This window comes from Xenopus laevis, chromosome 9_10L (assembly GCF_017654675.1).
Source record: "Xenopus laevis strain J_2021 chromosome 9_10L, Xenopus_laevis_v10.1, whole genome shotgun sequence".
NCBI lineage: Eukaryota > Metazoa > Chordata > Amphibia > Anura > Pipidae > Xenopus > Xenopus laevis.
In genome coordinates this window covers 18,161,080-18,188,175 of record NC_054387.1, presented here as the reverse complement: position 1 = coordinate 18,188,175, position 27,096 = coordinate 18,161,080, and the positions used below count along the sequence as shown (strand labels likewise).

General features: G+C 40.5%; 1 protein-coding gene and 1 long non-coding RNA gene across 2 annotated transcripts in view; both read left to right on the top strand.

Moving 5' to 3' along the window:
* The window catches only part of LOC108702054, a 65,768-nt gene extending 45,576 nt beyond the window's left edge, over positions 1–20,192 (top strand). The window contains exon 4 of the long non-coding RNA XR_001933239.2: positions 19,442–20,192. This is a non-coding gene — a long non-coding RNA (uncharacterized LOC108702054). The remainder of the gene's footprint in view (positions 1–19,441) is intronic.
* Positions 1–27,096, top strand: part of LOC108701997 (traf2 and NCK-interacting protein kinase) — a 1,005,599-nt gene that overhangs the window by 961,297 nt on the left and 17,206 nt on the right. The gene's annotated exons all lie outside the window — the stretch shown is intronic.

Below are 27,096 nucleotides of genomic sequence, written 5' to 3'. Positions count from 1 at the left end.
CGGTGGCAATTCTATGTATAAATACCACCAGAACTAATTGCAAGATGGCACGGTGGCAATTCTATGTATAAATACCCCCAGAACTAATTGCAAGATGGTATGGTGGCAATTCTATGTATAAATACCCCAGAACTAATTGCAAGATGGCACGGTGGCAATTCTATGCATAAATACCCCCAAAACTAATTGCAAGATGGCACGGTGGCAATTCTATGTATAAATACCCCCAGAACTAATTGCAAGATGGCATGGTGGCAATTCTATGTATAAATACCCCCAGAACTAATTGCAAGATGGTATGGTGGCAATTCTATGTATAAATACCCCCAGAACTAATTGCAAGATGGCACGGTGGCAATTCTATGTATAAATACCCCCAGAACTAATTGCAAGATGGTATGGTGGCAATTCTATGTATAAATACCCCCAGAACTAATTGCAAGATGGCACCGTGGCAATTCTATGTATAAATACCCCCAGAACTAATTGCAAGATGGTATGGTGGCAATTCTATGTATAAATACCCCCAGAACTAATTGCAAGATGGTATGGTGGCAATTCTATGTATAAATACCCCCAGAACTAATTGCAAGATGGCACGGTGGCAATTCTATGTATAAATACCCCCAGAACTAATTGCAAGATGGAAATTCTTGCCTAGATTATGGCCTAAAACATGTCTGCCTGGAGGAGGGGAATATAATCATTTCAATGTAGAGATCAGGGATCAGATATAAGGAGGAGGGGGGGGGGCAGGAATGACTGAACACAATCCTTCAGGTCATACCTTAATGTTTCTCTGGCTGCGAGGCCTGCAATGAACTGAAGTCTTTTCTCAACAAAGAAATGTACCATCTTTAGCAGTCCTTTCTATTCCATTTTAATCACCGTCATGGTCACTGACATCTCTCTGTGAGAGGGGTAGAGCAGGGCCGGGCTAAACCAGGACAAAAATTGCGCCATTAGAGACAAGCGCATTTTTTTAACCCTCGAAATTCGACCCTTGATAAATCTGCCCCTAAAAGTTAACAAAACTGTAAAAAAATTAAAGATGTTAAGCAACTGAAAAAAGTCTCTATTTCTGGTGAACAATCTGAAAGCAACTCAAATGAAAAAAATGTTTGGAAGGTGAAAAACCCTTTAAAGATTGTACAGCCTGAAGAATAATACTCATGCAGAATTTAGCTTTATAAACCACATATCTGCAGGATGGTTGTTCCACATATCTTTCCACCTGTCTAAAGCTGTTTATGGCATATAAGGGTTAAACAAACAATATGGGGGAAATTCACTAAAGGGCGAAGTGACTAACGTTAGCAAAACTTCGCCAGCGTGACGTAATTTCGGGACTTCGCGATTTACTCATGGGCGCAGGCGTAACTTCGCTAGTGAAGGAGACTCTAGCGCTACTTTGTTCTCTCTTTTTTTTTTGTAACTTGAATTTTTATTGGATACATCATATTTACATCAATTGCATAGAAAACATTGCACATAATGGGTACACGCAGTTTCCCTTTCCAATTCACAGTGATGTCATTGTCAGAATATTATATTATCCATTTTTAAGTAAAATCACATGATGTCAAATAAACAGATTAAACAAAATTAACTGGTCTACCTTTGTTTATTCTGCCTGTGTGTTTACAAGTTTGTCCTTGCCAAATACTTTGCACTCTTACGCCATGCGAAGAATTAGCGTTTTTAGCGATGTGAGCAAAGCCGGCGCTGGTGAATTTCCGCAGGTTAGTGAATTTGCCCCTAAGGGTGAATTGTCACCAGCGACCGATTCGCACACATTGCACCACTTCGCCAGGCACAAATTCGTTACCACTATGCTAATTCACTAAAATGCAAAGTTGCGTCCTGGGAGCCGAGCGCTGGCGACTTTTTGCCTAGCGGAAAGTCGCTAGTTATCTTACGCTTAGGTCAATTTGAATAGGACGGGTACATTAAAGTTGTATGGACCTCTTTATTAGAGATGGTGCAAATGCTTCAATTGGCCACTTTTTATTACCAATGTCCAAGGAACCTTAATAAAGACAAAAGAGATCAGATAATGTCCTACATATGAGCCCACTGTAAAATCAATGTTCCATGGCCCTCAAATGTCTGGGGAAAAATGTTAACCCAAAAAAGTTCGAGTTAGGACTTTTGCAGGCAATCCTGCTTAAAAAAATGAAAAGTCACCAGCGTTTTTTCAACTTTAATGCATTTTCGGCAGATTCGGCAGACAGGATATGATGTAAGTGACGTAAGATTGAGGAAGATCTAGCTTCATTTTAGCAGTTCGCCTGGTCTGAAGTCAACTCAAAAGGTAACGTTCAGTAAAATCCGCACTTTAGTGAATTTGCGGATGAACGACCATTCGCCTGAGCCAGGCCTGGATTTAAGGAGAGGCCACCAAGGCCCGGGCCTAGGGCGGCAGTATTTTAGGGGGCGGCATGCTGCCCAACCATATCCACATTGGTTTAAAAACACTGGGGATGTGCAGGACATACAATTGTTTTTTAAATTCGACATACACCAATCCCCATTGCTCAGGTTCCAATGATAAAAATTTGCATGAATAAAGGGTAGGGGACAGGGGCGATGAACGACAGTGCGCCTAGGGGCGGCTGCTATGTAAATCCGGCCCTGGCCTGAGTGAAAAGTCACCTGTCGTTAGAAGGTGAACGAACGCTAGCGACAGTCTCTTTCGCTAGTGAATTGTCATCTGCACCTGTTAGTGAATTGGTTATGTCCCAGTGGGTGTAATTTCTGGTGAAAAGTCGATAGCGTTAGCCACTTCGTCCTTTAGTAAATCTGCCCCTATGTGTCTCTTTAATATTCTTTCTATGGCTTGGCGACCACAATCACACTGGGTACTTAAGGTGAGGTCGTAACATGGATGCATAAAAAGGCAGATTATGCTTTCATGCATTTAAATCAAATCTGCTTTTATACAAGAATAATTAAATACCCTTTTAGTAAACGAGAACATCACTATACCCTCTGCACATTCAATAACTCCTTTAAAGGGTCAATGAAAAGCAAAGTGATATCACTTATTATTATGTAATATTTTCCTTATTTAAGTTACTTTTTTTAAAATGTGAATTTTCAGAATTCTGGATCAGTCGCCCAAGATACTCTTACTAATCCAGGCGAGTGATCACTTTCTTTTGTTAACTTGAATCTATTGCATATTTGATACAGGTATGGGACCTGTTATCCAGAATGCTCGGGACATGGGGTTTTCCAGATCTTTCTGTGATTTGGACCTTCATGCCTTAAGTCTACTAGAAAATCATGGAAACATTAAATTAACCCAATAGACTGGTTTTGCTTACAATAAGGATTAATTACATCTTAGTTTTGATGAATTACAATCTTCTGTTTTATTATTAAAGAGAAATAAGGAAATCATTTTTAAACATTTGGATTATATGGATAAAATGCCGTCTACGAGACATCACCTTAACCTACTTCGGAGCTTTCTGGAAATTGGGTATCTGGATAGAGGATCCTATACCTGTACCACTTTCCAAAACCTTATTTACTTTTTGACCATATTCCCAATTACTGTATATACACAACACATAGCTTTTTTATATGTACCAGCATAACTATAGAGGAAGGAGACCCTGCAGTTGTAGGGAGCTGCTCTCCCAGGGGGGGCGGATGAGGGGGGCTGGGGAGGGTTTGCTGTGTGCACCAGGCCCATCCAAACATATAGTGACACCATTGTTTACATGATGAGTATATAGTCATGTAGAATGCCCAAATTCTTGAATAAATTTGAAGCAAATCTAGTTTTTATGATATGTTTCTCAGGGCAGGAAGAAACACAGTGACAAAAGTCCATCTGTCTGCCATTCTTTTTATAAAAGGACATGAACCATGCAAAATGTTTCTAAATTTGGCAATTTTGGTGACATTTCCAAAAATCACCTCAAAGCTTCCACCCTGCATCATTGTATGTCCCACATACTATTGAGTATCAAGATAAATCACCCCAAATATGAAAGCTTGGGGTCCTCTGAACAGTTTGATGCCCAATATGTATAGGTGTACCCAAGCACGTGGCATATAGGTGCCCCAAAATGAAGACCCCATATGGTCTGTCATTTCAGGTGCTGCAAAATCAACACATTTACATCATTTTGGGGGGCGCCAAAGGTAGAAACAAGTAAGATCACCCCAGAAAACCATATATTTTTGGAAAGTACACATTGCCATGAATCTAAATTGGGTATGCATGTCTTTGTACTACAAAGTACCAAGCCGCAAACCATCCCTAAATTTAGTGATTTTGGTGACATTTCCAAAAATCACCTCAAAATGTCCATCCTGCAGCATCGTATTTCCCACATACTTTTAGGTATCAAGAGAAATCACCACAAATATGAAAGCTTAGGGTCCTCTGAACAGTTTGATGCCCAATATGTATAGGTGTACCCAAGCACGTGGCATATAGGGGCCCCAAAAGGAAGACCCCCATATGGTCTGTCATTTCAGGTACTGCAAAATCAACACATATACATCGTTTTGGGGGGGGCAAAAGTAGAAAAATAGTAAGTTCACCCCAGAAAACCATATATTTTCGGAAAGTACACATTGCCACGAATCTAAATTGGGTATGCATGTCTTTTTACTACAAAGTACCAAGCCTGTAAACCATTCCTAAATTTGGTGATTTTGGTGACATTTCCAAAAATCACCTAAAAATTTCCACCCTGCAGCATCGTATTTCCACATACTTTTAGGTATCAAGAGAAATCACCCCAAATATGAAAGCTTAGGGTCCTCTGAACAGTTTGATGCCCAATATGTATAGGTGTACCCAAGCACGTGGCATATAGGAACCCCAAAAGGAAGACCCCCATATGGTCTGTCATTTTAGATACTGCAAAATCAACACATTTACATAGTTTTGGGGGGGGCAAAAGTAGAAAAAAGTAAGTTCACCCAAGAAAACCATATATTTTCGGAAAGTACACATTCCCGCGAATCCAAATTGGGTATGCATGTCTTTGTACTCAAGTACCAAATCACAAGCCTTTCCTAAATTTGGCGATAAAAGCAACAGTTTTTACATTTCTGAATATTGCCTAAAAATATTGCAATTGGCCGCATTTATCTCACCCAATTTCTTGCATACAATTGTAAAACACCATAAATATTGAAGACAAGGGTCTACTGAACCGTTTGATGCCCAATATGCATTGATATACCAAGGCAGCTGGCATGTGCGGACCCCAAATGAAAATAGTGCATATGATTTTACTCCGCTGCCGATTCGCCTTCTGTGAACATAAGACCCTTCACTTCATATTATGTGCCTCAAGACCCTCCTAACAGCAAAGACCCCCCCAAAACCATATATTTTTGGAAAGTACACATTCTGATGAATCCAACAAAGATAAAGATGTCTTTCTACACCAAACTACCAAACTGCAAAGCTTTTCTAAACGTAGAGATTTTTACAATATTTCAGAAAATCGCCTAAAATTGTTGCAGTTTGCCGCATTTATATCACACAATGTTTTACGTATAAAGAAAAATCACCCTAAATATGGACGTCAGAGGTCTACTGAATAGTTTGATGCCCAATATGCATAGATTTACCAAAGTATGTGGCATGTACGGACCCCAAATGAAAAACATGAAAATGAATTTTCACACTAGCCAACTAAGCTGCAGAAAAGAGAGCCCCAACTGTGCGTTATGTGCCGTAAGACCCCAAAACTGTAAAAAGACCCCCCAGAAAACTATATATTTTTGGAAAGCATATATTCTGGCGAATCAAACTAAGTAAAATAAATCTTTCTATACCAAAGCACCAAACTGCAAAACTATACTCAAGATACTTAAGGAACAATAATGCAGGGATAAAATTGCAAAAATAGCGTAAATCAATGAAATAACAAAATAATTGATCCGACAGCGTAATTAGTGGTCGAAATCAATTATCCAATAGTCACGCTGTCAAAATAACATGTTTTTAGGCAAAACAAACGGTACAATGAATAAGTAAAAAAACAAAAAACACCTGTTTGTGAGTTTTTGTGTATACATATTTGTGCACTTCTAAAAGTTGTCTAAATCGCGTCGCAGATCCGACTTGACAGCCCCCCAGCCACGTTGCCCAGGGGGCTGTCTACCCTCCTGACTCTCTGCAGAGGCGGCAAAAGCCGCCAAAGCAGCGAGAAGGGCTCAGCTGCAGGAGAAAGTACAGTGAACGTTCTTGGCAGCCTGAGCCCTGAACCGCCAGGACGTACGCCGTACGTGCTTGGCGGTTAAAGGATTAAATGGGACCCATCCATTTAACGTCACTATGATTTATTGCCATGCATGGACAAGGTTAATTGCATTTTGTGCCCATTAACCATGTGACATCAACTTGTATATTTGTTTGTTTTTTTTGCCAAAAATCATGATGACACTTTGCAATTAGAGGAGAATGAAACCTAAAATAACTTGGGTTGCTAATGTGTGAGGCTCAGCTTAAAAGGAGTGGTTCACCTTTAAAGGGGTTGTTAACTTTTAGTATGATGTAGAGACGAAAATTTGGAGACAATTTGCAGTTGGTTTTCATTTATTATTATTTGTGATTTTTGACTTATTTAGCTTTTTATTCAGCAGCTCCCCAGTTTGCAGTTTCAGCAATCTGGTTGCTATGGTCCAAATTTCTCTAGCAACCATGCATTGATTGGAATAAGAGACTGGAATATGAATAGGAGAGGGTCTGAACAGTAACAGTTGTAGCCTTGTTTTTAGACAGGGTCAGTGACCCCCTTTTGAAAACTGCAAAGAGTCAGAAGAAAAAGACAAATGGTTAAAAATCTATAACAAATAACTAATGAAAACCGATTGAAAAATTGCTTAGATTTGGCCATTCTATAACATACTAAAAGTTATCTTAAAGGTGAACCATCTCTTTAAGTTACAATTTAGTTTGTTATACAGCATCCAATTCTAAGCAACTTTTCAGTTGGTCTTCATTATTTCTTTTTTTTTTTTTTAGTTATTTGTTTTTTTTCTTCCAACTCTCTCCAGCTTTCAAATGGGGCCCCATCTATAAATGTATTGTTATTGCTACTTTTTATTACTCATCTTTCTATTCGGGCCCTCTCCTATTCATATTTCAGTCTCTTATTGAAATCAATGCATGGTTGCTAGGATATTTGGACTCTAGCAACCACATTGCTGAAACTGCAAACTGGACAATAAAGAGATTAAAAAAACACATATAAAAAAAATTAAATCAATTATGTGAATTGTCTCAGAATATCACTCTCTACATCACACTAAGCGTTAACACAAAGCTAAACAACCACTGAAGGGCGCTGCTCTATAATGTCTTATTTTTTAAAAAGCTCCCTCATCTGGTCATTGGGCAAATGCCTGTGGTTATTGAATGATAGTGCGCCCTATCTCCTTTGCAGAGTGAAGGTTTTAGCACTCGTCTTGCAAACCACAGATGAGGTGAGGGAAATATTACATAATAATATGGGACCTGTTATCCAGAATGCTCGGGACCTGGGGTTTTCCGGATAAAAGATCTTTCTGTAATTTGGGTCTTCATGCCTTAAGTCTACTAGAAATTAATTTAAACATTAAATAAACCCAATAGGCTGGTTTTTGCTTCCAATAAGGATTAATTATATCTTAGTTGGGATCAAGTACAAGCTACTGTTTTATTATCACAGTGAAAAGGGAAATCGTTTTTAAAAATTTGGATAAATATTATTTGGCTTTCAGTGTACTTTTTCTTTAGCAAGTTCAGCTGCCTTAGCAACAAGAAAGCAGTGTAAATGAAAGACTGGGCAGCACAAGAATGACAATTAATTCTTATTTTGTGACTAAATTGTTTAATCGTTAAGGTAATTAATCATTTAGGGAAATTAGGAGCTGTCAATGTAATTTCCTTGGCAGACGCATACACACGTTACACCAGTATTTTGTTTTACAGTTGTGTTTTTGGATTATTAGGGAATACTCACACAAATCCAGGGAGAACATGGACAGTCTCCTGGTTGCAGAGCTCACCACTGTGCCAACAGCAGAACAAAGACTAAAAATACACACAAATATAAATCATAAAGTAGAGGATGACGACGGTACTATTTAACTTGCAATTGGTCTCCATATTTTATTTTCTGTGGTTTGTGAATTATTTACAGGGTCGGACTGGTTTAGCAGAATAAAAGAAGATCTAGGGGCACATTTACCTAGGGTCGAATATCGAGGGTTAATTAACCCTCGATATTCGACCGTCAAAGTAAAATCCTTCACCTTCGAATATCGAAGTCGAAGGATTTTGCGCTATTCCTACGATCGAACGATCGAAGGAATAATCGTTCGATCGAACGATTCGAAGGATTTTAATCCATCGATCGAAGGATATTCCTTCGATCAGGAAATTGTTAGGAAGCCTATGGGGACCTTCCCCATAGGCTAACATTGGCCTCGGTAGGTTTTGGGTGGCGAACTAGGGGGTCGAAGAAATTTTTAAAGAGACAGTACTTCGACTATCAAATGATCGAATAGTTGAACGATTTTTAGTTTGAATCGTTCGATTAGAAGTCGAAGGTCGAAGTAGCCCATTCAATGGTCGAAGTAGCCATATTCGACCATTCGAAATTCGAACTATTTTTCCTCTATTCCTTCACTCTAACTAAGTAAATGGGCCCCTTAGTGTGCCCTGGCCTGGGAGAAATATCACCAGCCCATATTTATCTTCACCGTGGGCCTATAAAACCCCTATATCATTTGGCACTAACTGTATCTAATTGCTGTGTGAATGGGCCCAGGGTGTCCAGTTTGTTGTCGTGCCATAGTAGTCTCAGGTCCAAAATTAGCCCAATTCATACACTGCCAGTTCAATTTCCCATACCTTATACAGGTAACACATTCACAGAGACTGACAGTTGAAACCACAGCAGGGCTTCCGGGAGGTAATAGATTTAGTGGGTTTTCTCAGTCAATCCACCTGCAGCAACAATTAATCCAGCACAGCGAAATCGGAGCTGGGGCAGTGGGGCAGGCCCAGCCAGCTTTGCATTGCAATTATTCTTTTAGAGGAATAAATACCTGTTTTATAGGATGAAATACAACAGCAACACAGTTCTCCTTTCTTTCTGCATCATGGCAAATATGGGCAGGGGAGGAGGGATCAAAACTCAGTGTTACCAAATGTAACAAATTCACCTAGGGCTTACAGAAACTACATATCCCATAATGCATTACACTGGTGTGTTGTATTGCTCTCTGCTGTCATCTCTTGTCTAAAACACATTTACCTCTATCATTTTATTGTATAGTACAAGGTATTTATAACATTAACACATATGTTGTACTGCAGCCCTTCTGCCCCTGGTTGACATTGCCTACACCTTGAATGTTAGTACAGGTATGGGACCTGTTATCCAGAATGCTTGGGACTTGAGCTTTTCCGGATAAGGGATCTTTCCGTAATTTGGATCTTCATACCTTATATCTATTAGAAAATCATGTAAATGATGAGGCTTCCAATCAGGGTTCATTTTATTTTAGTTTGGATCAAGTACAGGTATGGGACCTGTTATCCAGAATGCTCAGGACCTGGGTATATTTCTGTATAAGGGATCTTTCCATTATTTGGATCTTCATACCTTATGTCTATAAAGAAATAATTTAAACATTAAATAAACTCAATAGGCTGGTTTTGCTTCCAATAAGGATTAATTATATCTTAGTTGGGATCAAGCACAGAGAAAAACGACGGGTGGTATGATCTAAAATTGGCCACAATGCCCAACCAAATCTGGGCAGGGAATGATTCTCATTCAGTGGCGTTACTATAGCGGAAGACGACCCACCAGTCGCAGGGGGCCAAGACTGTGGAGTCTGCTTTCTCTATGGTTAGCTGGACATGGGCGGGGCAAGGTAGGAAGTGGGCGGGAGGATGGGGATCTGAGTGCGCCAGGCCCGTCTGAAGATTTTCTTTTTGCAGGGGGACCTGGCACACTCTAGTTACGCCACTGTTCATATTGGAAAATCCTTTGAGGAATGGATCCACAGAATGGCAAATATTGTTCTCTATCCTCTTAATGGAATTTACCTTATTTCAGCATGTGGACAGCTTTGAAAATTTCAAGTCTATACGGGTTCTCTCTTTTAAAATCAATAGAATTTGTCTTGTTGAAAAAAAGCAAAAAGGAGGTGTGAGAAAATGATAAAAATAAACCATGGGGTGAGGGAAGAAGAAAATACAGACATGTTCCATGAGCTTTGCTGTGTTTTGCCCTGGAACCCAATAAACTAAAATGAAGCTTCAGACAGAATTGTCTGAACGACAAAAAAAAATTCATTAATAAGCAGAAATGTTTTTATGCTTTTTATGGAATTCCTATTTTCCAACAATAATAAAAATTGTGTAAAAAACCGTGTACTCAAATATATTTGCAAAAGATTTTTAACATTAATTTTTGAGATTTATCCAATGAAAATGTGTTTAAATAACCTTGGCACCTGCCGAATATCTTGAGAAGTCAAACCAATGTGTATGTGAAGCTTTCCAAAAGTGTACATGGTTGTTGCATTCAATTAAAACAGAGAATTTTAAGGCTCACTGACATTAAATGGCTGTTTTCATGTGCACTTAACTTAATGCAATCGTGATGAACAAGGTTTTTTCTTAAATATGCTATAGATTTTTGAGAAAATATGAAAGCTTTTGTTCTGTCTTTGTTTTCCCCCACAAAATTGCCAAAATTGATAAATCTGCTACTGAATTCATGTTGTGTATATTTTTTTTTTGGTGTAACGCTCAGAATCGGTATCTAATTCTATTGATTATTTTTTTGTTTTTTGAGAGGGGATTAAAGAATGTCACACACAGAAAGAAACTGAGGCACAAAAAAGAAACGATAATCAAAGTATATTCAGAATTAAAATTGCATTAAACTTGAGAGACTGGCGGATTCAGACCCGACCTCTATTAAGAAAGGTTTCACAAAAACCAAAAACAAAGCTCAGCCTTATTACCAAAATAAATCTAAAGCCACAGTGTGCGACACTTACACCTTCTACAAGTTAGACTTTTTGAATCCATCAACAATCTTTTGGAAGAGCAACATTTCACCCTATCTAGTTCCATGGAAATGTAATGTTAAAGTGCCAGATACAGGCTGGATCATTCCACACATTTGGAAACATGCGCTATAGCTTTAAGTGCGCAAAAAAAAAACATCAGAAAATTGAAATGCCACAAATACATTTAAACATAATGCTCATGCAACATGTACTTTTTAGAATGTGGGTTTTCTAGAAAGTATAATGTTAACATCAGGGCTGGAACTAGGGGTAAGCAGAAGAGGCACCTGTATATACATAATATTATAGGCAAAACGTCACAACTATAAACTCACCCAGCTTTCAATGTACTTTTTGTTTAGCAAGTTCAGCCGCCTTAGCAACAAGATAGTAGTGTAAATGTAAGACTGGGTAGCACAAGAATGATTATTAATTCTTTTTTTGTTTAATTGTTAAGGAAATTAATCATTTAGGGAAATTAGGAGCTGTCAATATAATTTCCCTGGCAGACGCAAACACACGTTACACCAGTATTTTGTTTTACTGTTGTGTTTTTGGATTATTAGGGAATACTCACACAAATCCAGGGAGCACATGGACAGTCTCCTGGTTGCAGAGCTCACCACTGTGCCAACAGCAGAAAAAGACTAAAAATACACACAAATATAAATAATAAAGTAGAGGATGACGACGGAACTATTTAACTTGCAATTAGTCTCCATATTTTATTTTCTGTGGTTTGTGAATTATCAGGGTCGGACTGGTTTAGCAGAATAACAGAAGATCTAGTGTGCCCTGGCCGGCAGAAATATCATCAGACCATATTTATCTTCACCGTGGGCCTATAAAACCCCTATATCATTTGGCAATAACTGGATCTAATTGCTGTGTGAATGGGCCCAGGGTGCCCAGTTTGTTGTCGTGCCATAGTAGTCCCAGGTAAACACTATTTTTTTTTATAGAGAATGTCCACCCTCCACACCTACATCTATTTGTCTTATGCAACACAAGCACCGCTAATAGATCTTGGCATCAGGGTTGCCAGGTTTACATTTCAAAACCAGCCAAAGACTATAAAACACTAGCCAAAAAGTAGCCAAAAGCCATTTTAAAATAAGCCCAAAATTAGCCCAATTCATACACTGCCAGTTCAATTTCCCATACCTTATACAGGTAACACATTCACAGAGACTGACAGTTGAAACCACAGCAGGGCTTCCGGGAGGTAGTAGGTTAATGGGTTTTCTCAGTCTATCAGATTCCACCAGCAGCAACAATTAATCCAGCACAGCGAAATGGGAGCTGGGGCAGTGGGGCGGGCCCAGCCAGCATCACTCAAACTCAATTTGCATTAAAAATTGGGCAGGTTTTAAAAGTCCAAACCCGTGGGAACTTCCAAAACTAGTCAAAATCCCTACCTTGGCGGGTTTTGACTTTTAAACCTGCCAATTTGTTTTAAAATGAGCCCAATTTGGCTACAAAATCGCCAATCTGGCAACCTTGCTTTTATTATTATTATTATTATTAAGATGTATTTATATAGCACCAACATATTGCATAGCGCTGTAAAGTAAATGTGATTATACAACTAAATCACATGAATTATAGACATAGAACATATGGAGCTACATATATCACAATCAATACCGGTACAAAAGGAGAGGAAGGCCCTATGCAGAAAGAGCGTACACTCTAAAGGGAAGGGAGTAATACACAAGGTGTGGGAGTGAGCAAGATCGTGGATGGGTGAGAAATGTGGCGTTTGGTAGCTAAGCAGAGTGAGGGTAGGCTTCTCTAAAGAAGTGCGTTTTAAGAGATTTCTTGAAAGCAGAAAGGTTGGGAGAAAGTCGGACAATCCATGGGAGAGAGTTCCAGAGGAGGGGTGCAGCCCTTGCAAAGTCTTGAATGCGAGCATGTGAGGAGGTAATTAGAGAAGAGTTGAGTAGCAGGTCAGTAGAGGAGCGTAGTAAGCGGTTGGGTGAGTATATAGAGATGAGTTCAGAGATGTAGGGTGGGACAGAGTTATGAAATGCTTTGAATGTCAGGGTCATTAATTTGAATTTGATTCTGAAAGGTAGCGGAATCCAGTGCAGGGATTGACAGAATGGCGTGGCAGAGGAGGAGCGGTTGCTGAGGTGTATGAGCCTCGCAGCAGTGTTCATTATGGAATGGAGAGGTGACAGTCTCTGGAGGGGAAGGCCAATTAAAAGAGAGTTACAGTAGTCTAGACGTGATATGACGAGACTGTGAATAAGAATTTTGGCAGCATCTTGGGTGATAAATGATCATATTTTGGATACATTCCTTAGGTGGAAGTGACATGGTTTAATAAGTGACTGGGGGGGGGGCGGAACTTGGTCCTTGATGGAGTAGCAGCGCACGGTAAGAGCTCCTGCATACTAAGGCTCTATTTAACAGAGATTGGCTCAGATAACCTGCATAAACAGGGTAGAGTGACTACCCAGCACACCTACAACATGGTTAGGAAGGGCAAGAAGCAGTTTTATGGCAGGAAACTCCAGAATTGGCCCAACGCCGGGAAGATGACCAAGATGGCGGTACTGCAAGCTCACAGACGTCAGGAACTGCGCCAGAGCCGTTAAGCCCAGACCGCATACTGAGTATATGCACAGCAGAGCTTGGATTAGCTGACGCTTCCCCACTACCTACTAAGGGATTCCTTGTTCTTATCCAATTTTATGCAATTTAAAGGTTCACAAGCATGACTTAATGCTACCAAAGACCCGAACATTGCAAACCAGAAGATAAAGCAACAACTTTATGATGCCTTACTATTGCAGATGCTACTACCTCCCCCCATTTGGAAATTTATTTCTATTGCTGGCTACTATGTGTATTCCAGTGATCTATGCTGTTCGGCTAATGTATATCATGTTAACTTCTTTCTTTCTATTCTATACTAACAAGTTTCAAGGCACTTCAAGATTTAGAAAATGTACGTGTACCTATTCTATTCAGCAGGTTTTCAAGGATATGGTGTTGCAGTGGGGCATTTATAGCCAGATGGGTCACCCAGACCCGGTCATAGATACTACAAATCAAGCATGTCTAACCCAAGCCACTAGAGGTTACTACAAGAGAAAATTATCCAATGCCACTAGACTCAGAAAGTTGCTCCATACAGAAGGCCTATATGACACGTGGAGAACCCTATATCCCACAGAACGGGATTACACATATTATTCCCCGGCATATAAGGAATACTCAAGGATAGATTTGTTCCTCACAGATGCTACACTACTACAGCAAGTAACAAATATTTCTATAGGCCCCATTTCTTGGTCGGACCATGGTCCAGTTACTATGACCATTGATGATAGAGCATACACACACCGGGCCCAGGGCTGGCAATTAGCACCAATGCTTTTAACTGATCCAGAATTCCACAAAGCAATCCAAACAGCAGTCCAAGATTTTTTCAAGGAAAATGACACTCCCGATATCACGCAGGCCACCATATGGTGTGCGCATAAAGACACAATTAGAGGACTACTAATTCAACAAAACAGTCGTATTAAAAAACAAAAGAATCAAATTAAAAAGGATCTTTGGGACAAATTGATTGATCTGACAGCCCTTAATAAAAAAAAAAGTCCTACTGGACAGAGGGCGTCTCAGATTCAAGACCTTAGGAATCAGCTAAAGATGATCCAAAGGACATAGCCAATGCATTTGCTGATTATTATACCAAATTATATAACCTAAAAGATGATAGTACATTAGCCCAACCCTCCACAGCGGCCACCCAACAATTTCTTGCTAATATCGATCTTCCCAAACTGTCCCTAGAGCAGCAGAAACAGTTAAATACCCCCCTCTCCCTAGTTGAAATACAAGAAGCCATAAATGCTTTACCCCTAAATAAAGCACCTGGCCCGGACAAATTCACTAACGTATATTATAGGGAATTTACAAACCAGTTGGCGCCCGGTCTTCTCTTGTTGTTCCAAGAAGCACAGGAAAATGAGACATTCCCTTCTGAGTTGCTCACGGCAACTATCTCCACCATTCCAAAAGCGGGCAAGCCACCAGAACTAATTCAAAATTACAGGCCAATAGCGCTCCTAAACACGGACGTGAAGATCTATGCTAAAGTGTTAGCCACACGGTTACAGCTAGTTCTGCCATCCCTAGTGAACTCGGATCAGGTCGGTTTTATCAGACAACGCAGGCGCCAGATGCTACTAGACGTATGATGGATCTTATTCAAATAGCACAACATGAACATATTCCAATGCTGTTGTTATCCTTAGATGCTGAGAAGGCCTTTGACCGGGTTCATTGGGTATTGGTAGAAGAGGCAATGAAACACTTCAACTTAGGACCACAATTTATAAAAGCAACTTTGGCCTGTTATTCAAACCCCAAAGCTCAAGTTAATGCGGCAGGGTTCCTGTCCCGTAAATTTGCCCTTACTAATGGTACCAGACAGGGTTGCCCCTTATCCCCGCTTATATTTGACCTGACCATGGAAATTCTGGCTCAAAAGATACGGCAAACAACGTATCAGAGGGAATCAACGTAGCAGGGAGGGAGCACAAAATTGGGTTATACTCCGATGATGTTATCATTATGATAACCAATCCACAAACTGCAATCAAAATAATTTTACAAATTATAAAAGACTCTGGGGCCATCTCCTATTACAAGGTAAATTCAGAAAAAACACAAGCTATGTCGGTAGATCTAAACTCAATAGTGGTAGCTGATCTCAAACAGCAATATAAATTTGAATGGAGAATGGCCAGAACTAGGGGTAGGCAGAGTAGGCACGTGCCTAGGGCGCAAAGCTGAGGGGGCGCCAGGCACGTACCTGCTCTGTCGCCTACCCCGTGTCCGGTCCCGTCTCTCCTCGACTGGCACTGTCATCTTCCGCGTACATGCGCTTCTGCGCATGCGCGCACACATTTCGCGCATGCGCACTAGAGCGCACTTTTGCGCATGCGCAGTCGAGCACGCACAGAGCCGGCGCCTTGGCCCGCCAGGCTGCCTAGGGCGCCTGGCCGGGTTAGCCCGGCTCTGAATGAACTACCTTAAAAAATTTACCAAAACCATGCACACTCTATATAAATACAACCATGGTACCCTAGCGACAACCTTAAGCAGAGAGATACTACAATACAAGCTAACTTATGTATCATGGTTAGGTCAATTAGCCATTGTTAAAATGTTATTGTTGCCTTAAGATTCTGTACATGCTTCGAACAATTCCTATACTCCCCCTAGAATTTTTTTTTTTGTCACTACAGAGGTTGATACTGGACTTTATTTGGGATAGCAAGAGGAGACGGGTTGCCAAAGACACTTTATATAGACCAAGAATTTCAGGGGGCTTAGGGTTGCGAAATCTCAGGGAGTACCAAAAGGCAATAATGTTGGAGGCAATACTATACTGGACAATAACTAAGCCTGATAAACATTGGGTTGACATTGAGAAGCAGGCTGTACTCCCTATGGATCTTGAGGAGCTCGTATGGTCTCAAAAAGCCGCTAATCCATACAAGTTTAACTTTACTCTGCAAACTATCAAAGACCTACTTGTGGTCTGGAAGAGAGTCAGGAAACATAAGCTGTTTAGATTTAAGCTGTCTCCATTAAAACCGATTACTAGTCTAGAGAAAGAAATACCGAATTTGTCACTGCTAAACTGGAAACAACAGGGCATTAGCAATTTAGGATCGATATTACAAAATGGTAGTCTGCAGTCCTTCACCAATTTAGTACAAAAATACGCAATACCCAATGTGGATCATTATAAATATTTGCAAGTGAGACATTATCTTACTACAAAGACAAGTTTCCCTCTAGCGCAAAAAACATGGTGGGAGACTATATGCCTTCAAGATAATCCACGCAAAGGAATGATATCTTCTCTATACAAACTCTTGATATCGGCGCAGCCCGAGACTAAAAGCAAACAAATGATTAAATGGGAACATAAACTTCAACTGCAAATGGAGACCACAGACTGGGAAATTCAGAATGTTAAAAAAGCTACCAGATGTGGAAATCACTTGGAGCAATATACCAAACTTTTACTTAACTGGTATCTGACACTGCACCAACTAGCGCATATCTACCCTACCAAATCTGCAATGTGTTGGAGACAATGTGGAGCCATTGGCACACTTACACTCTGGAAAGAGATTGAGAGGCTCATAACAACAAAGTTGAACGTTACAGTAGCATTGACGCCGGCTATAGCCCTGTTACATATATTTCCACCAGGTCTAGAGAAAGGAGAAGAGTTTGTGTTACACCATATGTTGTTCGCGGCTAGAGCTTAAATAGCAAGATTATGGAAAACAATAACAGCACCATCAGTAGCCCAGGTTCTCAAAGATGTGCAGTATAACATGACTATGGAAGAATTGTTAGTTATGACATCAAACGGTCAACCCAAAATACAGCTTTATGGAAAGTGTGGAGACAAACTGAAGTATTAAAAAATGTGTAGACAAATGCTAAATAATCAAGGGACAAATATTAGTACAACATGAGCTGTTTGCAATAGTCTCACGTTTTGAGTAATATGGTTTAAGTAAGGTTTAAAGAAGTGCCTTTTCTTTTTTCTTTTTCTTTCTATCCCTTCCCTTACTAATTCCCCCACCATTCCTTAACGGTGTACTGAGAAATGTTCAAAGAAATGTATGAGAAAGAATGTATACTGTTTAGCCCTATTCAACTTTGGTTAAATCAATAAAGAATATTTGGAAATTAATAAGTGACAGGGCAGAATCTAGGATAACCCCAAGGCACCGGGCCTGGGGAGAGGGGGTGATAGTGGAATTGTTAGCTATGATGGATATGGTTACTGGTGTTAGTTTCAGTTTTAGAGAGGTTTAATTTAAGGTAGAGTTGCGACATCCAGGTAGAGATAGCGGACAGGCAGGAGGAGACGCGAGTTATGAGTTCAGGGTTGAGATCAGGAGATGAGAGATAGATCTGAGTATCGTCAGCATAGAGGTGGTAGTGGAAACCATACGAGTTGATTAATTTAGGATTAATTTAATTTAGGTAGGAAGTATAGAGGGAGAATAGTAAAGGGCCCAGGACAGAGCCTTGAGGAACCCCAACAGAAAGAGGTAGGGGAGAACATGCTACTCCGTTGTAGGAGACACTGAAGGAACGATTGGTGATGTAAGAAGAGAACCAGGACAGGGCTATGTCATGAAGTCAAGCGAATGGAGGGACTGGAGGAGGAAAGGGTGATCTACATTGAGAGATCAAGCAGTAATAGTAGGAATAGAGGAATAAATACCTGTTTTATAGGCAGGGGAGCAGGGATCAAAACTTAGTATTACCAAATGTAACAAATTCACCTAGGGCTTACAGAAACTACATATCCCACAACGCATTGCACTGTGTGTGTTGTATTCCTCTCTGCTGTCAATATATATACATATAACACATATGTTGTACTGCAGCCCTTCTGCCCCTGCTTAACATTGCCTGTACCTTGAATGTTAGTACAGGTATGGGATCTGTTATCCAGAATGCTCGAGACCTGGGCTTTTCTGTAATTTGGACCTTCGTACCTTATATCTGTTGGAAAATCATGTAAACATTAAAAAAAACTGCATAGGCTGGTTTTGCTTCCAATTAGAATTCATTTGATCTTAGTTTGGATCAAGTACAGGAATACTCGGGACCTGGGGGTAAATCTGTATAAGGGATCATTTCGTTATTTGGATCTTCGTACCTTATGTCTATAAAGAAATAATTTAAACATTAAATAAACTCAATAGGATGTGTTTGCTTCCAATAAGCATTAATTATATCTTGGCTTAGATCATGCACAAGGTTCCGTTTTATTATTAGAGAAAAAGGAAATCATTTTTAAAAATTATAATTATTTGGATAAAATGGAGTTTTTTCATAATTCGAAACTTTCTGGATAACGGGTTTTCAGATATCTGTACTACATAAATGTAGGGTTTCCCAGGAGTTATATCAGGGTTGGACTGGGCCAGGCAACACTTGAAAAAAAACTTGGCATGGATTATGCACTTCGCCATCTAAAAAATTTTTGGCAAAACTGCGGCATGTAGTCCATCGTACAGGAGGTTGCTGCGGGGCATCCATACCTGTGCCATACCTACACGGCCTTCCAAACCCAGGGGTTATTTGGATAATTCACTTACAAGCTTCTCAGAGGCTAAAATGTCACCAGGCTTCAGGTGTAACCCATCTAAACTAATGGGAGACACAAAATACAGATTGTGGTGCTTGTGGCAGAGCAAAATGTAACAAGCCCCAAAGCATCACATGATTTGCTGTATTGTTTAGAAAAATACACTGCACTATGATGTACTGTTTTACCTGTTTTTGTGGCTAAGTCTCTCCTGATTTGTCTCTGTAGCCAGACCCACATCTTCTCAACGATGGAGTATGCAAGTGGAGGAAGCCTTGAGATGGAGATCAGCAAGAGGTGACACCTGAAAATGAGGAAAGTGATGTGAGTATTTTATGCAGAAAGATTAGGTACAGTGGGTAAAAAGTACTTCAAACTGACATGCAATATTCCACCATGTATTTTAGCTGCCCAAAACTCTCCACATTCCATTACAATGTAAGGTTCATGTGCTCCCCTATGGCACATCTGCACAGCAAGATGAATGTGACTTTTCAAGAGATATTCACTCATAGCGCCTTTCCCATACACCACAATGGCACCTGCTCACTAGTGGCTTTGATAGGTATTGCATTAAGTGCTGTATAATGTATTCGTTTCTCACGTACAAGCTACTCAAGATAACATTTCAGTTGTGTTATCCATGACAATTATACCAATTACAGTGAGCCCTAAGGGACATGTGACTTAATTTGTTATACACTATAGCAACTACTAACGCCAAATTCTAAGCATCTGAGGTTCACAAAATATTGTATTTTGAAAAGCTTCTACTGGTCAGAGATGATTTGTGGACTGCATGATCTACATTTCCATGGCATTATCCATCGGTAAGTAAAATTATGTGTGTTCTCTAGAAACATATGGATATAACATTGTATCTAGCCATGGGTCTAACCCTCCTGCTGATATGGGACCTGTGTTCCACAAGCAGCAAATTATATTACTACAATTAATTATATTATTTAATTATACCAGAACCCGGCCTAGAAAGTGAGTTAAAGAGGGAGGGTTTTTCACCTCATTTCCTCACTGCCTTAAGGTGACCATACACGGGCAGATTAAAGCTGTCGATATTGGTCCTTTAGACCGATTCGGCAGCTTATCTGCCTGTGTGTGGGGGCTCCCGACGTGTCCTCTCGATCGATATATATGGCCAGATATCGATCGGTCAAGTTTGATTTTTTTCAGAGATCCAGGACCGCATCGGCTAGTTGATGTAGTACTGCGACCCGTCAGCAGCCATCCGCAGCATTGTAATACGATCGTTTGGCCGAACAGGGCCGAACATTCGGATTCACCCGATATCGCCCAGCCGTTAGTGGGCATATCGGGTTAAGATCCACTCATTTTGCGACCTTGCCAAACGAACGGACCTTATAGTGTATGGCCACCTTTAGTGGTGTGGTTTGGGTTTTCTAATATTAACTTATCCCTCTTGTAACCAGGTACAAAAGAAAGGGTACAGACCATAGCTTGTTTCTAGATATAATACATGACAGTGACCTGTATATCCAGTTGAACCTCAAGATACATTATATGCCCCTCCACCTTCAATATCCCTGGCCTTCCTTCTCACACGTCCCTTAGACCTGATTCTTGGCCTGCAGGCACATCAGTGCAAGGTTATACAAACATAGTATTTGATAGAATTACAAGTTTATGATGGCAGAGAGTGACAAGTACCCATTGGAACAGAAATTAAACAAATTGATCATTTTGTTTTTATCTTCTGAAGAAGAAGGTCTGCAATCACCTTGGGATCAATGGAACCTTATGGAAAGTTCCGTTTGTTTGGGAAGAACTCAAAAACAACAGAGTTCCACCACCGTTCCAGCCAGAAGCTGTAAGTACACGACTGCAGAACACAATGCTTATTATATATATGCACCAATAATATGCACCCACCATGTCATCTCTAGTAGAAATGTTTCCTTAACATTTCTTATTGGGGATGCCCATTCCAATTTGTTGCTGACTTCTGGAAAATGCAAGAAAATATGGTGCTAATGTGCCGGTTACATAGCACATTGAAGTATGTGACTGCACATTTTCAAATACAATACCCTTTGCCTTTTCCATCCCCTACACTTCTAGTACTTCTGTTGCCTATCTCTTTCTCCTGTGATATTGACGCAGGCTGTGACTTGTCTATTCCATCTGGCCGTTATTTGCAAAAAACATCTTTTTTCCTTCTGTGCGGTTCATACCACATTATCCTACTCCACCTCCATCTGGCACTACCCACTCCATCAATCTAACATCTACCATGTCGTCTTGTTCTGCCATCTGGCCACATTCCAAACCTCTTTACAAAGAATACCATTTGGCTGTACTATTTGCTCTGGATGGTTATTATACTTAGCCAGTATTTTATTTGTTCCCTTTCCTCCAGTTAACTGGCCCTATTTTCCAATTCCCAAGTTATAATCTACCCAACCTATCCAAAAAAACATATATATATATATATATATATATATATATATATATATATATATATATATATATATATATATATATATATATATATATATATATATATATAAAAAAAGCCCCCTCTCCTTTTCTATAGTTAATTTACTACTACTGTCCCTCAGTTAATATTCCATTCCTTCAAGTCTCCTCAAACTGTTCTCACACTCCATCCATCTCTGCTGTAATATTTTCTAACCTCTCAATCCTCTCCTGTGTATGTATAATATCCCATCTCACATTTCCATGCCAGTTAAAATACATTATTCACCCACCTGTTTAATATGCCTCCTATAACCTCACCTTCTTTATATGCAACCTCTCTCCATCCTTTTAATATTCCACCTTCCCCATTCTGCCAGTAAAAATGATATAACCTTATACCTCCTCTACATAATATTCTACTTCACCCCCTATTTTCCAAATTATATCCACTTCACACATCACCTCCAGTTAATGTCACCTCAAATATCAAGGTCCTTTACCCATCCCAATTAATATGCTACTCTCCACCTCCACTTAATATTCCATATCAACTCCACCTGCTATGCCACCTTCATTCTTCCCCATATGTAATATGTCACTTCTATGGAATTATATCACCCAAACTATGCCTTGGTTAATATGTTGCTAGTCTCCTCCAGAGGTTCTCACACTTACATAATATTTAATCTCTGCCCTCTCTATCCATCTGTCCACTAAGTTTCAGATAATATGAAGTCTCTTTTTCAATTAACATAAAAACCTCACCCATCTCTCCTAGTTAATAGGTCATTTCAAACTGCAATATCCTTTCCCCACCCCAATTAATATGCCAATCTCCACCTGCAATTAATATTCTCACTCTCCTTCAGCTAATACCTTTCATTAGCTGTGGGCAGACAACCCTGGCAATAACTGCTCATCCAAGGATCTTGCCTAAATTATATTTCTTCCCCATCCAAGTTACATTAAACACTTAAAATACTTTTGTCTGAGTCCTAGGTCATTTCCCTTTTATATCAATGTAGCAAAATAGGCCCTGGAATTTGGTACATAAAGGCCTACAAAGGCTCACTAAATAATAACTGTCAATGGAACCTTAAATCAGCCTCTGTGGCATTTGCCAGAATCCACAGATTGCCAGTTTTTGTCTGAGTGTATAAAACAGCTGGAGTTGCTGAGGAAGGAGTAGGTTAACTACTCTCTATTTGTGTTTAATAAATCCCGTTTGAGAGAAAATTCTGCCTATGAGCACATTTATTCCGAAGAAGCTGGGCCGGTACCTGCAACTGTTTGTATTATCTCTGCTATTATCTAATGACTGCATCCGCATACAGGATCCATTCTCATTAAGTGAATATAATTCATTAACCTGTCACACACCATTATATCACACCTAATCTCTATAATGTGTTACTAATAAACCCATTTCCTAGAGAGATAGAATGGAACCAACCTATATCCCCTAGAATCCTGCCTAGAGTATGGGGCAGTAATGAGAATTAACACTGCAGAGTATAGTAAAAGTGTGGGTGATAATTATAGATTTTCTTAAAGGGGTTGTGCACATTTTAGTATATGTAGATGATATTCTGAGACAATTTGCAATTGGTTTTCATTTTCTATTATTTGTGGCTTTCACATTATTTAGCTTTTTATTCAGCAGCTCTCCAGTTTGCAATTTCAGCAATCTGGTTGCTAGAGTCCAAATTACCCTTGCAACCATGCACTGGTTTGAATAAGAGACTGGAATATAAATAGGAGAAGGCCTCAATAGAAATAGCAATAACAATAAATTTGTATTTAGCTGGGGTCAGTTTTTTTTTTAAAAACTATAAAAAAAACTGAAGACCAATTGAAAAGTTGCTTAGAATTAGCCATTCTGTAACATACTAAAAATTAACTTACAGGTGACCCACTCCTTTAATGTCTTTTCTGTCCTAGTAGGGGAGTTTAACCCTTGCATGTGTGTGTGCATTGGGTTTTTTTAGATCCAGTGTTAGAAATCTTAGGGCTCATATACAAATTTTCCAGTCTCTTATTCAAATTGATGCATGGTTGCTAGGGTAATTTTGACCCTAGCAACCAGATTGCTGTAATGGTCTACTGGGGAGCTGCTGAATAAAAAAAAATAATAAAAACTACAAATAAAAATATATTTCTATGCAACTTTCATATCAAGCAATGAAGTGTGTAGAGCAGGAAGAAGTGTAGGGTTTTAACCTAGGGCTCCTACATGAATGTTTCAGCAGTGGATTGACTAATTATTGGGCCCCACAGTAGAAGTGCTGTCTCCTAGCTGCGTGGTCAGAATCAATAAGGTGAAAAGTCCCAAATGGTTGCCCTTTTTATTGACCACTACTGGGATCGCCTGACTGTAGCTGGGAAGGGAGGGAGCAGGGTCAGACTGGGTTAGTGGGACACCAGGAAAAAACCTGGTAGGCACCGGCCGACCCACTACTCCCTGACCTCTCCCCGATCTCGGGTTCATGAAGAGATAAGAGGGTACACTGGTGGGGGGGAGTGGAGGGGGATTGCGGCTGAGTCAGGGGGCCAGTAGGAGTGTGGGCCCCTAATGCAGTAGCCCCAATGGGCTTGGACTCCCCCAGTCTGACTCTGGTTAGGCGCTTCAACATGGAGCTGGCCACTGCTCCTGTATAAACAATAGAAAAAAGTTGTGCTCACCACTAAATTTTAAACCATTAAGCAGGGGTGAAATGAGGCTGTAACAACAAAATTCATATGGACAAATAACAAGGTGCTCTGCACTCAACCCAATATCAATATATTTAGGACAAATGTACTCCGCCAACAGAGATTTTCAAACTTTGACTGCTGGCATTCTGGGGGATTGTGGGTATGCCCCCTATGATGTCACCACGCATGTATGCAGGCACGGTGACATCACTGAATGCTCATTGCACATCCACAGTGAGAGTGTCTGGACAGTTGGGGTGGGAAAAACAGGAGACTCCCAAAAATGTCAGGAGAGTTGATAGCTTTGTTTCAAGCTCATGGAGTTTGTTGTAGATATGCCATGTGTAGAGGTTGGGGTTAGGGTTGTGGCCTGTCCGGTTAAAATGACCGTTGATCCCAATGTTATTAATAGGGAAAAAAGATATATATAGGAAGGCCGGTATTTTTTTCCAGAAAAGGTGGCAACCCTAGTTGGGGTGCAGAGGCCCCAGTATTACTTTAAGCCTGTGCTTGTCAGTGAGAGAAGCACCAGTGCTGATGGGCCTGTAACTGGGCAGAGCTGCACGTTGGCTTTCTGGGAAGTAATTTAACAAGCAATTTCAGACTCACTCCTACTCCCTTTGTTTTAGTATCTCAGACGGACTGCAGAGGATTGAGTGTGCCTGCGTTATACAGAGCTCCTGTATACAGTGGCTGCTGTGGATTGGGCATACGTTCCACAGCAGCCACTTGTGTTTTATCATGGATCAATAAACAATGGTTTTTATTTTAATCTCTGGGAACTCACATGCAAAGCCTGATTAGATAAGTTTTATTGAATTTTAGTTTCATTTCCCTGTTCCTGTTTTCAGTGATGGCTTCTGCTGCTGATCTGAGAGAAGAGCTGACCTGCTCTATCTGCTTGGACCTTTACACTGATCCTGTATCCCTGTCATGTGACCATAACTTCTGCCGGGTGCTGGATAACGAAGAGGGGTCTGGGGGTTATTCCTGTCCTGAATGCAGAAAGAAGTTTCAGAAGTGCCCAGCCCTGCAGAGGAACAGAGCTCTGGGTAACATAGCAGAGTGATTCCTTCCTACTCACCCACAGCAGGATGGGACTGGGATCTTCTGCACTTAGTGTGTCCATTCCCCTGTACCTGCTGCTAAATCCTAACTGCAGTCAGCAGAACACGTCTTAACTGATCCCACCGCTTCTATGTGGAACAGAAAATGTTCTGTACACAATGAGGTTGGTGAGGATGGTGCCTGTATCTGTGCCTCCTGCTGCCTGGCTGGAGAGCACAGGGGCCACAGGGTGGAGCTGCTGAATGAGGCCTCTGAGAAGAAGAAAGAGAAACTGAGCCCAGAGAGAGACAAGACTGAGAGAGGAGACCAGAGACTGCAGGAACGCAGGCAGAAAAAGCAGCTGGTGAGACAGAAAGAGTCACTGTCCTGCAGGGTTTCCAGGTCTAATTTTCAAAAACAGCCAATGTCAGCTACAAAACCAGCCCAAAACTAGCCAAGAGGCACTTCAAAAGTAGCCCAAAAATAGCACAATATGTGCAGTGAAAAAGTCTAAAAAAATAAATGAATATATATGAAAATATGCCTTTTTCAAACTTTTCCATGAAGCAAGATTTGACAGATTCATCCGTCGCCGGAGGGGGATGGGGGCCAGGAGGTATAGGGGCCCCATAAGGCCATAATACATATACAATTTCAATAAATATTGGTAAAACAGGTCAAACCTCTAGACATTTTGGTGGCCAGCAGATTTTTCCCCAAAATTGTCTGAAATTGAGGAAAGTCACCAGAAAATGCAAGAATGCTTAAGGGTGACGGGAGACTGGGGTACAGATCCCAAAATTTGGGACTTCTACACAAGTCAGTCCCACTGCATGCTGGGTATTGTAGTCTTACATTAAACTTGGCAGTCGGCAAATTGCTGTGTGAAACGCGGTGTAGTGGACTCTTCTTCTTCCTGGAATATGAGGCTTAATCCCCATGGGATGAACTTTGCCAACTCGTATTAGGTGCCTGGGGGGAGATCTATGACAGAGCAGCGTAATGGCTACTCTGGGGCCGTCACTGGCAAACGCACATTGGGAGAGAATATTGATGCCAGTATTAAAGATGGCAGAATGGGGCTCCCTCAGCAGCTGGTGCAACATCCCAGGGAAGGGAATTATCTTCTGTGTAAGCTTCATATCCATAGAGGCTTATGGAAGGTTTCAATAGAGCTCACTCATTGAGACTTCTTACATTGTCCATTAGCATTAATATTCCTTATCAAAGATAAAGGAGCTGAACCCCCACATCTCCTTACTGAGGTCCTTACTGAGGCAGCATGTAAACATGTGCTGAACTTGCAGCCAATCACACAGTACAAATCCCAGCATCCCTTGTCAGAACTGCAGCCTGTAGTACAAATCCCAGCATCCCTTGTCAGACCTGTAGCCTACAGTACAAATCCCAGCATCCCTTGTCAGACCTGTAGCCTATAGTACAAATCCCAGCATCCCTTGTCAGACATGTAGCCTATAGTACAAATCCCAGCATCCCTTGTCAGACCTGTAGCCTATAGTACAAATCCCAGCATCCCTTGTCAGACCTGTAGCCTATAGTACAAATCCCAGCATCCCCTGTCAGAACTGCAGCCTGTAGTCTTCTAACTGTTACTGACCTACAAATCCCAGCTAAACCCCCACATCTCCTTTCTGAGGTCCCACTTATCTAAGCAGCATGTAAAC